Raw genomic sequence first — 14,606 nt, 5'->3', positions numbered from 1 at the left:
TAATTTATGGCTTCTTCTATCTTCTCTCGACCTTCGATGAAAAAGGAAGAAACTGCATCACAATTCCATCTGCTGAGATCAATTTGGATCAAGATTCCAGTGTTCACAGTATATTCCAAATCCATTCTATTTGCGTATTGATCAGCCTCTCAGAAATCTCTTGATCCATAATCTTGATTAAGATGTTGAGGGCATGTTATTATCAAGCCTATTTCAGATCAATAATTGCCTAACACTTCACCTCCTTCCAAAGGGTGAAATCAATAAAAGAATTCACAAGGAAAAATATCCATCAATAACTTGGATGCTCCACAGGTCAGACTCACAGAATCGAATCACCTTATCCTCTAGGATACAGCCTCTTGATGTATAATGTTTCTCCTTTGTAAAAAGTCATGCTAGAAAGATTTTATAGCTCTTGAAGGAAATAGTTATGAGATACTATCATAAACTAGTTTATATCAGAGCCCTGCTGAAACCACAGGTAAATAATTTATTACTGAATTAAAATAAAAATGATGCCACACACCTTAACATCCATCCATCCATCCATTCATTCAATTAATGGATACTTATAGAACACTATGCATCAGACAGGCATTATGCTAAGCATGGAAAACAGAATGAGGGCCAAGACAGAGCTATATTCCCTTACATCAAAGAGCTAAAAGTCCAACAGGGAAAGAGAGACATCAAAGGAGAAATAATAAAAAACTATCCTATCTAGACTAATGAGGAGTCCTTCTACTACATTAGACTCCATCACTATGACACCATATAATGAGAAGTATATACGTTGTTGAATTTTAAAATGCTTGTGGATACACACATTTGAAAGGAATATAGAGAAACTAAAATGGTTGCAAGAGAGCACCTCCTGGATGCTGACGTGACTTGAAATAATGCTATATGAAAAGCAACTATAGGAATGGAGATGATTAGTCTAAAGAGGAATGAACATTTTAGTCACTAGACCTCTGATGGTTGGAATGTGGCAAAGGGAGATGACCTTGTTTATAGGGTCTTAGGGAGTTGAACAGATAACAATGATTAGGAAGCCAGATTCCATCTCAAAAGAAGAAATGTTTTTATATCAGGATTGTATCCAGATTGAGTGCGCTTCTCAAGAAACAATGAGATTTCCATTAGTGGATTATTTCATCACACATTGTCTCCTCTCTTACAAGGATATTTCAAAAGATTTACAATTAAAAGATGGGCAGTTGGATTAGAGGGTTAAAAACCCTCCCAGACCTGAAGCCCTCTATGCTGGAGTCCAGCTCCAGCAGGTCCAGGGGTTCCCAAAGGATGAATGGCATCAGCGAAAAAGTGAAAAAAAAATAAAAAATAAAAATAAAAGTGGACACAGACAACAGCAGTGTGTTGAACTGGCCACTTTATTGTGGCAAATGTGGCATTATATTTGTTAGCAATTTCCTTGTAGCATGCATCATCTATGTGTTCTGGCATTACCTAATTCTAAAAATGTTCCTATATGTAATCACCCTCTAAGGAATAACATGGTTATTTTCTCATAATGCTCCCTCCTGCCCTTTGCTTATTGATTAATTTCTTATATTACTTTCATTATGTATCTATATTTATCTATAATCTATAGAGCATTTGTTTTGCTGTTTTCATGAAAGGTCATCTATCTCTCAACATCTCAAGTGGAACAGTTACAGGGACATGACCTTAGTTGTTTCCCTGAACCATTTGTGGCCTGAGGAACAAAAGTATTCACCTCAGTCCGAGGTGCCAGGAGGGGGCCAAGAGGGCCTTAGGAACCCACGCCTTATGCATTCTCAGAAAGACAATGCACCTAGGAACTAATGAACCATTCTGTACCTTAACCTACTAGGTTCAATCATCTGGAACGCCTTCTGGGGGCCAAGTGGGTCTAGGGGTGGAGTAACTTGTGCCCATAGATACACTCCTTTGTTGCCGGAGTGGGGCTTTTAAATCCATTTATTCCTCCTTTGCTGGCAAACGTATGAGGCTACCCTTCCTTTAGGTAGAGGAGTCTTTATAGAGGGTGGAAAGGGCTAAACGCAGGGCTGCACAATTTCCTTGCGGAACCTTATTTCCTTCCCCAATGGTACTTTTCCCAGGGGGCCTGTCGAGGGCAATTCCCCAACAGACAATTCCCCAGGTACTTTTATTAAGGCCAAATTACATAAAAGCAGGAGTACAAGAAGCTTCACTGTCGGTGGGCCGCCTGCAGTCCCGATCCATCCACCGCCCGGGCCCTGCCATCAGGCTGGTTGGATAGCTCGGCTTCCGGCACCTATAAGTCATATTTTATATATTTTAAACTGTTTGATATATACAGAATAAAACCCTGACCTCTTAAACATGTTAACTATCTCTTAATTATAATGCCAAATTTCTGTTATTTCCTTTTAATGGACTATTCAACCTTATGTTATTTTATACTATGGGGATACATTTTAAATTATAAATTAAGCCCTAATAATTCACTTTAACATGAAGTTTTGTGACTATTTTAAACACGTTTTAAAAATAGGAAAAATCTTAGTGACAACACTTCTGCTAATGAGAAGGAGATGAAGGCCAAATTTCTCAGATTATTGTTTTCCAGCAATAATGCAACTGGTTTACCTTGGAGAAAGTAGTGGAGTTTGAAGGAAGGTCCTGTGACTGGACAGAAGAAAATCTGAAGACAGACATACCTAAATGTCTATTAGAGTCTTTAACATTGTTCTGTGAAGATGACAGCCAGGCCCAGGAAATCATTAAGAAGCTGGAGAAGAATATAATGTTCCTTAGCCAGTGTACAGCATGAAAAGCCAGGAGGGCTTAGATATTGGGAGCTATTGATCAGGCAAGCCAGGTTAGTAAAGCAGTCGAAATGATGACTCAGCAGGGAGAAAATCTGAAAAATAATGTATGCCAAAAAGCATGTTGAACTGGAAGAACCAAAATGGGTTCTTTTGCAAAATGAAAGGTCTTTTAACTTTCTTGTCAATGAAGATGACTGCCAAGTTCAAAAAAAAGTTCAACTTTTTTAAACATCAAGCCATTTTCTCTTTGAAGAGTGACCATCATCTCTTTACCCAGAAATATTGGAAATTCAGGAATGGTGACGGGGATGGTCAAACAGTTGGCGTTTTGGGGGATCATAACAAAGAGAGCACCATCCCTCATTACAAGGATTTATAAGCACCTATTCCCAGGCAGATGCTGAAGAAGAAAAATGTGAACTAAAAACTAAAGGTGACTTGGAACCATCTGAAGAAGAAACAGTAGAAAGGACAAGAATGCCACATTAAGTCTTTCTGCAAAGAGAAATAATCCATCAAAATGGTCTATCTCATGTTTTTATGACATGATAGAGCTCCCTGAACAACAAATCTCAAGACTTCCACCAGAAAGACTACTAAGGAGTGCCTGGGTGGCTCAGTAAGTTAACCGACTCACTCTTGATTTAGGCTCAGGTCATGATCTCATGGTTTGTGAGTTTAAACCCCACATAGGGTTCCTTGCTGACAGCGTGGAGCCTGCTTGGCATTTTCCTCTCCCTCTCTGTCTCTCTTTGCCCCTCCCTGCTTGTGCTCACTCTCTCTCTGAAAAATAAACTTAAAAAACAAAACAAAACAAAAAGACTACTAAGGCACTTTGGCTTTTGTTGTATTCATTGCACTGTTTGCAGCTTTGATGGGCTTCCTCATAGTCCAGTTTCCCCAAATGTCTCTGGATGCTGCTCTCACAGAGGATGGGGACTCCTGGATGTCTGTAGAACATATCGTGCATCCATTTCTCAGACTTTGACACAATGAGCCACCACCAGTGCACCTACAGCACATCCTAATATGCATATCTTGATTTGTAAAGTTTCAGTATAGGAACTTCATAAATTAGTAACTTTCAGCTGGGAAATTATAGCATGGAACCAGAGGTCCTCAGAATTGTTATAAGATATTTTACATTTCCTTTTTATGAGATTACTTCCCCAATTAAAATACAATGGGGGGGAAGCTTATTATTTTAATAAGCTTTTTGAGAAAGAGATACATAAGATATATATTATTTGTTAAAATTTAACAAAATAAATAAGCATTAAAATCTTAAAAAGAAAGAAATAAAAGAAAAAGCTCTTTTGAAACCTGTGTCAGATCTATACAAGTAAACCCTAGCCTCTTTAAGAAACTACACAAAGTCGCCATCACTCAATTTCTGAAACTCCTATTTAGAAATTACCTTCAATAGCCCATTCTATTGAATAGCTTCACTGGTAGTAAATTATAACCCTCTGAGGTTCATGTTTTGAAGTAGCCAAAAGTCATTTAAAGTTAACTTCTGAGAAATAATATTATGATACCAAGATTAATAAATTATTACCTATTTTCCCAGCCTTAAATTTCATTTCTTCTTTCTGTGGAATTCGCATGTAATTCCCCTCCTATGGCTATATTTTCACCCTCTCCAAGGACAAGTGTCCTTGTCTTTCTATACAATATAATTGAAATATTTTGTTAATACTTCATTTCAGGAATTGCTTAACCCTATTCCATACAGAGGATGTATCTAAGTCACCCTGGAGCCTTTAAAAAACCATTGAGGATTCACTCGATCTTAGTAGATCCTGGGAATCTCTATTTTGAAAAAGCTACTTCTAATCACTCTGATACTTGACCGAGTGAGGGACTCTATGTTCTATCATCTTATTCCAACCACATTTTTGCCTTCATCCCACCACTTTTTGAACAATAGATTCCTGTAGGGAAAAAGCAAAAAAATTTCAAATCCAGAACACATGGATTTTAACCCCACACGCATGGTTAACTAGCTGACTATAGGCAAGTGACAACTCTTCTGAACAGGGATATATTAATAGTTAATCTGAAGAACTACTATAAGAGTCAAATTAGATCATGTATGTAAAGCACCCAGCATAGTCAGTGGCATATAGGAGTTTAATAAAAAGCAGCAATAATTGTCAATTTCTCATCCCTACTCAACTCTACATGTTAAACTCCATTTCTCTAATAATTTATTAAATTACAAATGAACTTGAAGGTACCACAGGTATCCATAGAGACTTCAAGCTCTTGTCATCATTCTCAAAAACACTGGCTCCCATATAAGTGAACTTGGTCCCTTGAAAACAATGAGATATTATTGGGAAATATGAGAATATTAGTGCTTACATAAGAAAAATAGAAACTTTAGCAGATAAATAATTTACTTTAACTTATAAAAACCATAAGAAAAGTTGAGCATTGAATTAATATATAACAATTTCACAATCTAACTTCAATCTTATTCCTTCTGAATATGACCTTTGAGTTCCAAAAATATCCATTTTTGTGGGAAAGGGTACAGTTAATACTGTGCACCCTAAATTTGGAACTTCCATTCCTTTAATCCAAGGGGAGGATAAATGTTTCAAAAGGAAGCTTACTGCTTAAGTTTCTGACTCTTCTCAAACAAATATTAGGAGTGAGTACCAGAGTTCAGAAACTGCTAATATGGGTTTGCTTTTAAAAACTTCAGCTTACTCAAATAGACTTTTGTTTGTCTACCTCTGCCAGCAATCTAAATGCAGGAAAAACCAGAATGTATATGCTTGGTCATAATTCTTGCCATAGTTTTCTTGCTGGTCACCTGAAATCCCATTTCTTATACAGTTGCTCCTATCAAGGCTTCTGGTTAACACCCAACCTAGAACATAGTGTTTAATAAATATCTATTGACTCTATAAATGAGTAAATGGGTGCTATGGACCTATGGAACAGGTATTTAACACAACCTCTAAAGGGAAAGAAGAGTTTTGGGAAGAGATTAAATAAGAGTTGAGTCTTGAGAATGAATGGAAGTTTATTGGGAGGTTGTGAAACATTGTGAGAAAATAGCCAGGCAGAGAGAACTACATGAGTTCAAAAAGAAGAAAGAGCATCTTTATCGTGAGGACCCACAAGGCAATTATTCAAAGCACGAGTTGGAGATAAACCTGAAGAAGTATGCGGGACCCAGATGATGAATGATTTTGATGTCACATTAAGAAATTTAAACTTCACCCTCTAGGTAATGGTTAGTTACTTAATATAGTAGAAACATTTTTTAAATTTTTTTAATGTTTATTTTTGAGAGAGAGAAAGAGAGAGAGAATGGGGGAGGGGCAGAGAGAGAAGGACACAGAGAATCCAAAGCAGGCTCCAGGCTCAAAGCTGTCAGCACAGAGCCCAGTGCGGGACTCCAACTCACGAACCATGAGATCATGACCTGAGCCGAAGTCGGATGCTTAACCAACAGAGCCACCCAGGCACCCCTAGAAATATTTTAAGGAATGAAATAATTTGATCAAATAAATGCTTGGTTTTTTTATGGATCACTCTAGTAGATATATGTTGGATGGATTTGAGGAGAACAGGGAATGAGACTTGAGTATGGTAAAATGTTCAATAAAGATTTGTTGAAATAATGAAGGTGAAAGGACAGTAGTGATATTAACAATTACCAGCATAATATAAAATTACACAAGTCAACATAAAAAAAACAAACAAACAAATAAATATAATCCAATTAAAAAATGGGCAGAACATGTGAACACACATTTCTCCAAAGAGGACATCCAGATGGCCACAGACACATGAAAACATGCTCAACATCACTCATCAGGAAAATGGAAATCAAAACCCTAATGAGATATCACTTCACACCTGTCAGAAAGGCTAAAATCAAAAACACAGGAAACAACAGGTGTTGGTGAGGATATGGAGAAAAAGGAACCGTGGGTGGAAATGCAAACTGATGTAGTCACTGTGGAAAACAGTATGGAAGTTCTTCAAAGAACTGAAAATAGAATTATCATATGATCCAGTAATTCCACCACCAGACATTTACCCAAAGAATACAAAAACACTAATTCAAAAAGATATATGGACCCCTATGTTTTCTGTAGCATTATTTATGACAACCAAAGTATGGAAGCAGCTCAAGTGTCCACTGATAGATTAATGGATAGAGAAGAGGTGGTACATATACAACGGAATATTATCAGTGATCAAAAAATGAAATCTTACCATTTACAACAATATGAATGGAACTAGAGGGCGTAATGCTGGGTGAAATAAGTCAGAGGAAGACAAATGCCATATGTTTCACTTGAATTTAAGAAACAAAGAACAAAGAAAAAAGAGACAAACGAAAAGATAAATATAGAGAACAGACTGGTGTTCATCAGAGGAGAGTTGGGGGGTGGGTGAAATAGGCAGAGAGGATGAAGAGTACACATATCACAGTGAGCACTGACTCATGTATAGAATTGCTGAACCACTATGTTGTATACCCGAAACTAATGTAACACTGTATGTTAACTATACTGAAAATTTTAAAAAAGATGCTCACCCCAAAATTAAAAGAAATCCCTAAACAAATTAGGATATTAATATTAAAACAAAGATTAAAATTTAGTGAAAGTATATTATAAGGTATCAAGTTTACAACACAAATTATGCAGAATTAAAAAATACAAAAGCCATGGGGAATGGGCTCATAACTTATTTTTAACCTGCAACAAAAGATTGATTTTTCTAACAACAAACTTAGAAAGTGATTGAATATATTTTCATTCTACAATGTCATCATTATTGGGGTATTAAAAAAGCTTTTTTTTCTAAAGTGTGTGTGTTTCAGTTTATGGATTCTCACTTGCTTTTTCAAAAGGTAAAAACAACAGCTGAGGGAAAAAAATTTTAATTAAAAAATTACCAACTTAAGTATGATGATGATGATGATGATGATGATTATATACCTAACATCAAAAACTTTATATGCATCAAGTCTTATGCTGGGCAGTTTATTTTATTGTCTCTTTAATTATCACATCAGATCTATGAGGAAAGTCCTTGTATCATTACATTTTGCAGACAAGGAGTCTGAAGTTGAGAGAGGTTAAAAAATGTGTCTGATCACCCCTGCAGTATTTTTTCCCAAGATACACAGTTTAAGAACAGAATATATCAGATAAAACCATATTGAGGATAGTACCTGACTAGTACTTTTTAAAAGTGTCACATTCATGATAGATAAGAAAAGGTGGAAGAAATATCTATTTTGCTTTGATATTGTATTATGGTTCTATAAGATGTGAACATTAGGAAAAGCTGGGTGCAGGCTTTATAGGAACTTTCTATTATGTTTGCAAATCTTTTGTAAGCATAAAAACATTTCAAAGTAAAAAAGCTTTTAAAATTTGTATGTGTCTATAGAACATGATAGGGAAAACATAAGACAAGCCTGAAGTATTTTGTAGTGTTAGAAAGCAAGGTAGTAAACACACACACACACACACACACACACACACACACACACAGGAGACCATCTGAAAGAACTCCCAACAGCCTGAAACAATTTGAGCAATACATAAATAACAATAATGATGGATTAAAGCCAAATATTAAAATAAATATCTATGAGTCCACACTAATATAAAGAAATGATTGTAATACAAAGAAATGATTGAATAAATAGCTAAATGGGGTTTAAGAGACAAATCTTCCTTATAGAAGAATTCCAAATAATAAATGTAGATGCAATGAGGGAAATAGAAAATTACCGTTGGAATACCATGTGACAATTGCTGCAGGCAAGTGCTAAAATTAGTGGGCAGAACTTTAAGGATAAACAATATTTTCATATCAGCAAAAATATTTCTATAAATTGTTTTCTTTTTTTTAAAGTATATTTATTTATTAGAGAGAGAGTGCACATGTATGCAAATAGGGGAGGGGAGAGAGAAAGGGAGAGAGAAAGGAAGAGAGAATCCCAAGCAGGCTCTGTGTTGTCAGCATGGAGCCTGACATGGGGCTTGATCCTAAGAACTGTGATACCATGACCTGACCCAAAATCAAGAGTCAATGCTGAACCAACTGAGCCACCCAAGCACTCCTATACAAATATTTTTTAAGTCCTGTGGTGGTTTTAACATATATCCACTAACTCTTGTATACTTTTCCTCAAAAAGGTGGAACATAATTCTCCTTCCCTTGGGTGTGGACTGAACTCAGTTACTCACTTTTAATATATGACGGGGGGGGAGGGGGGGGGCGGGGAGTAATTTTATTGTGAGCAGACCTGGCAAAAACTGCCTTGGCCAAGTGATCAGGGTTAACATCATCAGTTATAAGGCATATTGATATCACATACCTCAGATATGATGCAATGAGAAGGCATTTCAGCTCTGCAATATTTTTTCCAAAAATTTATAATCCACTCTAATCATGAGAAAATATCAAACCCACAAGAGACTTCCTACAAAACACCAAACCAGTACTCTTCAAAAGTGTCAAGGTCATGAAAAAGAAGGAAAACTTCAGAAACAGTTACAGATCAGAAGAGATTAAGAAGACATGACAACTAAATGCAATGTCACATCCTGGATTGGATCTTCAAACAGAATATAACGCTATTAGTGGGAACACTGGCAAGCTCCAGATAAAGTCTATAATTCAGTGAATAGTATTATACCAAGGTTAAATTCTTAGTTTCAGTCAAGGCACCATGGTAATTTAAAAGGCTAACATGTGGGAAGCTAAGTGAAGGGTGCATGGAAACTCTCTGCACTATACTTACCACTTTTCTGTGTATCTATAGTTTTACAAAAATAAAAAATAATTTCAAGTACTTGGAGTTGAAAGACATTAATAATCTGTTCATAGAAAATGAACAAAAAAGTCAAATGGTCCTTAAAGGATTAACATCACTCATAATATCAGAGACTCAAAATTACACAGAGATATCATTAGTTAACTAACAGGCAGAAATCAAGAGTTTGAAAAACACTTCATTGGTGAGGTTATAGAGAAACAGGACTTCTTATACATCAGCAGTAAATATGACTCCACAAAGACTAACAACATAGGCATAAGGTCCCATTTGTCATAAAATTTTACTTAATTCTAATTAATAAGGAATATTAAAAAGGGATATGTTGAATAAACAGTGGTGCAATAATAGATCTATGCTACAGAGTCATGAAAAAGAACACAGAAAATTTCTATGCACTAAGATGGAGTGACTTACAGGAAATACTGAGTGGGGAAAAAAAGCAAGACACATTGGTTTATTCTTACACAAGATTTAGTATACTCTGAGTTTTATGTAGCACACTAAGTTTTGTATAAGAATAAAGGCGAAATAAGAGTTAATCTGTCTATGGGGTGCCTGGGTAGCTTAGTCGGTTAAATTTCTGACTCTTGGTTTGGGCTCAGGTCATGATCTCACACTTTATGAGTTTGAGCCCCCATGTCAGGCTCTGCATTGCCAGTGCGGAGTCTGTTTGGGATTAACTCTCTCTGCCTCTCTCTCTGCCTCTCCCTTGCTCATGTGCTCACATACACTTTCTCTCTCAAAATAAATAAACTTAAAAAAAAGAACTAATCTATCTGTATGCATATTTGCCCAGTTTATCTAAAAAACACAGGAAAGAAATGCAAATCGGAGGGGGATCCAACATGGTGGAGAAGTAGGGGGATCCGAAGTTCCCTCATCCCTCAAACACAGCAGTGTTGAGGCCAAAGGACTTTGAACTGTAAGAGTCAGGGTGGCAAAGTGACAAAGATGCCTCCAGGGACCTATTGGGACAACCTGGGGGGCCATCGGTGGGTGATTATGAACTGGGAGAGGTAAAATGGGCCATGTAGGAATGGAGGGAAGGGATCCCCTTCTGCAGAGAGACAAAGGGAAGAGAAAGAGCAGCTGGAGAAGCATAGGACTGTCCCCAGACAAGAGAAAAACCTCAGACTGGGATGGAGAAAGATCCAATCTCTAACAGTGGGGCTTGCTCTGGATGGGGCTTGTTGCCTAGGTCAAGCACCTGGAGAGGAGGGGATCCAGCCCCCCATTCAGTGGCTATGTCAGGGGCACAGTCCTCAAAGTACAGTAAAAGCAAGAAATCCCCTCCCTGGGTGCTGTGGGAAGGACAAAGCCTACCTGCATCCACCAGCCAGAGACCACATTTCCAGCAGCATGGACTGCCACTTCCCCAAAACCAGGGCAGATAGAGTGGGAACCTTTAAGACATCAGGGTTTAAGTTCCAGCGGAGTGCCAGGGAGGTATCGAAGTCAGCAGAGCATGACAAATAGCACACATGGCACTGTGAGGCAGCAGGGGAGCTCTTCCCTCATCAGGGTGCACAGAGCAGAACTCTTTAAGACATCAGGGTTTAAATTACAACCAAGTGCCAGGGAGGCACGGGAGCTGGTGGAGCAGGACAAACCACCTAGTTCATGCCCCAGCACAGTGAGAATGTCTTGAACAGAGTAGTTTGGGACACCTGGTCTGTGGAGGAGAGACTGGGGTGTCACCATTTTTCTCTGCATCACCAACAAGGTGGGGCTTCAGGGAAGAAACAGTGGGCCCACAGGGGAGGCAGGACCCGCCTACACAAAACCATGCTCCTCAGCACCCGCTAACTGCAAATCTACTTCAGTGGGATAGACCCTGATGAACCAGATGGCCCCTCCTCCAGACCAGCGCTGCCACCCACACCCTGCAGTTTTGCATTGCCTGATTTAATTCTTGGACAATTTTTATTATATATTGATTTTTTTCCCCTTCCTTTTCTCCTTCTTATCTCTTTCCTCCTCTAGTCTGGTTATTCTGGTTGTTGGTTTGTTTAAGCAGACATTTTTAATCTATTCTCTTTATACCTGTTCTACATCCCCTTATTTTCCTTTCTGTCTGGATTAAGCCATATGGTTTCTCTGGTCAATTTTCTTTTCTTTTTCCCCTTCCTCCTGTCATTTCTCTCTTTGTATGGGATAAGATCTCTTCCATCAGCACCACCTCCACCCTGTTGTTTACTTGTAGCTGGTGTTTCTGGTTTTCTGTTTTGGGGATTTTTTGTTTGTGTATTTGTTTGTTTTTGGTTTTGTTTGTTTGTTTGTGTTCCTTTCCAGGGATACTTCAAGGAACAAATCAAAGCACACCTGGTGGAGGGTCCAAAACATCACACTGAGTAGGGAGATAAAGTACTGAAAGTCACAACAACAGAAATCAAGTAACACACTCAAAAAAACACCTCCTGAAGGGCCAGACCCTGGACAGTGTATGACCCCTCTTTAACATAGTAGTGTTCGCAGGTGCAGGGCACATAACAAGTTTTTAAAACACAAAAGGGACAGAAAACTAGTGAAAATGATGAAACAGAAGAATTCTCCTCAAATGAAATTCCAAGAAGAAAGGACAGCTAGAGAATTGATCAAAACAGATATAAACAACATAACTAAACAAAAATTTAGGATAATAGTCATAATAATGACTGGACTTGAAAAAAGCATAGAAGACAGCAGATAATCTATTGCTACAGAGATCAAGGAACTAAAAAATAGTCATGATGAATTAAAAAATGCTGTAAATGAGGTGCAAAATAAACTAGAGGCATTGACAGCAGGATTGAAGGGGCAGAGGGGAGAATAAGTGAAATACAAGATAAAATTATGAAAAAAGATGAAGCTGAGAAAAAGAGAGATAAAAAAATTCTGGACCACAAGGGGAGAATTAGAGAACTATTCAATGAAATGGAATAATATCCATATCATAGGAGTTGCAGAAGAAGAATGGAGAGAGAAAGGGGCCAAAGGTGTAGTTGAACAAATCGTAGCTGGGAACTTCTGCACTCTGTGGGAAGAAACAGACATTGAAATCCAGGAGGCACAGAGAACTCCCGTTAGATGTAACTTGAATTGATCTTCTGCATGACATATCATAGTGAAACTCACAAAATACAAAGATAAAGAGAAAATTCTGAAAGCAGCTAGGGACAAACAGGCTCTAACATACAAAGGTAGACCCATAAGACTGGTCACAGACCTATCTACTGAAACTTGGCAGGCAGAAAGGAATGGCAGGAAATCTTCAATGTGATGAACAGAAAAAATATGCAGCCAAGAATCCTTTATCCAGAAAATCTGTCATTCAGAAAAGGAGAGATAAAGGTTTTCCCAAACAAACAAAAACTGAAGGAATTCATCACCACTAAACCATCCCTACAAGAGATCCTAAGGGGGATTCTGTGAGTGAAATGTTGCAAGGACCACAAAGTACCAGAGACATCACTACAAGCATGAAACCTACAGACATCACAATGACTCTAAACCCATATCTTTCTATAATAATACTGAATGTAAATGGACTAAATGCTCCAACCAAAAGACATCGGGTATCAGAATGGATAAAAAAACAAGACCCATCTATTTGCTGTCTATAAGAGGCCCATTTTAGGCCTGAGGACACCTTCAGATTTAAAGTGAGGGGATGGAGAACTATCTATGATGCTACTGAAAGTCAAAAGAAAGCTGGAGTAGCCATACTTATAATCAGAAAAACTAGATTTTAAACTAAAGGCTGTAACAAGAGATTAAGAAGAACATTATATCATAATTGTGGGGTCTATCCATCAAGAAGAGCTAACAATTATAAATGTTTATGCACCGGATTTGAAAGCACCCAAATATATAAAACAATTGATCACAAACATAAGCAATCTTATTGGTAAGAATGTGGTAACTGCAGGGGACTTTAATACTCTACTTACTGCAATGGATATATCATCTAAACAGAAAATCAATAAAGAAGCAATGGCCCTGAATGATACACTGGACCAGAGGGACTTGACAGATATATCCAGAACTTTTCATCCTAAAGCAGCAGAATACACAATCTTCTTGAGTGCACATAGAACATTCTCCAAGATAGATCACCTACTGGGTCACAAAACAGCCTTCAAAAAGTATAAAAGAATTGAGATCATACCATGCACACTTTCAGATCACACTGGTATGAAACTTGAAATCAACCACAGGGAAAAGTTTGGAAAACCTCCAAATGCATGGAGGTTAAAGAACACCCTACTAAAGAATGAATGGGTCAACTAGGCAATTAAAGAAGAAATTTAAAAAATATATGGAAACAAATGAAAATGAAAACACAACAGTCCAAACACATTGGGATGCAGCAAAGGTAGTCCTAAGAGGAAAATACACTGCAATCCAGTGAAACAAATGAAAATGAAAACACAACAGTCCAAACACATTGGGATGCAGCAAAGGTAGTCCTAAGAGGAAAATACATTGCAATCCAGGTCTATGTCAAGAAAAAAGAAAAATCCCAAATACAAAATCTAATAGCACACCTCAAAGGAATTAGAAGCAGAACAACAAAGAAACCCCAAGGCCAGAAGAAGAGAAATAATAAAGACTGGAGCAGAAATAAACAATATAGAACCCGCTCCCTCCCCCCCAAAAAACAAACAGATCAATGACACTAAGAGCTAGTTTTTTGAAAAAATAAAATTGACAAGCGCCTAGCTAGACTTCTGAAAAAGAAAAGAGAGAGGACCCATATAGATCATGAATGAAAATGGATTTATCACAACCAATCCCTCAGAAATATAAGCAATTATCAGAGAATACTATGAAAAATTATATGCCAACAAACTGGACAACCTGGAAGAAATGGACAAATTCCTAGATACCCACAAACTACCAAAACTCAAATGGGAAGAAATAGAACATTTGAACAGACCCATAACTAGTGAAGAAATTGAATCAGTTATCAAAAATCTCCCAACAAATAAGAG

General features: G+C 37.5%; 1 pseudogene; it reads left to right on the top strand.

The window, feature by feature from the left end:
- Positions 1–3,846, top strand: part of LOC132684279 (inositol 1,4,5-triphosphate receptor associated 2-like) — a 44,371-nt pseudogene extending 40,525 nt beyond the window's left edge.
- Positions 3,847–14,606: the final 10,760 nt, after the last annotated feature.

Source organism: Panthera onca, chromosome C2 (assembly GCF_046562875.1).
Source record: "Panthera onca isolate mPanOnc1 chromosome C2, mPanOnc1 haplotype 2, whole genome shotgun sequence".
NCBI lineage: Eukaryota > Metazoa > Chordata > Mammalia > Carnivora > Felidae > Panthera > Panthera onca.
This window is presented reverse-complemented; position numbering and strand designations above follow the sequence as displayed.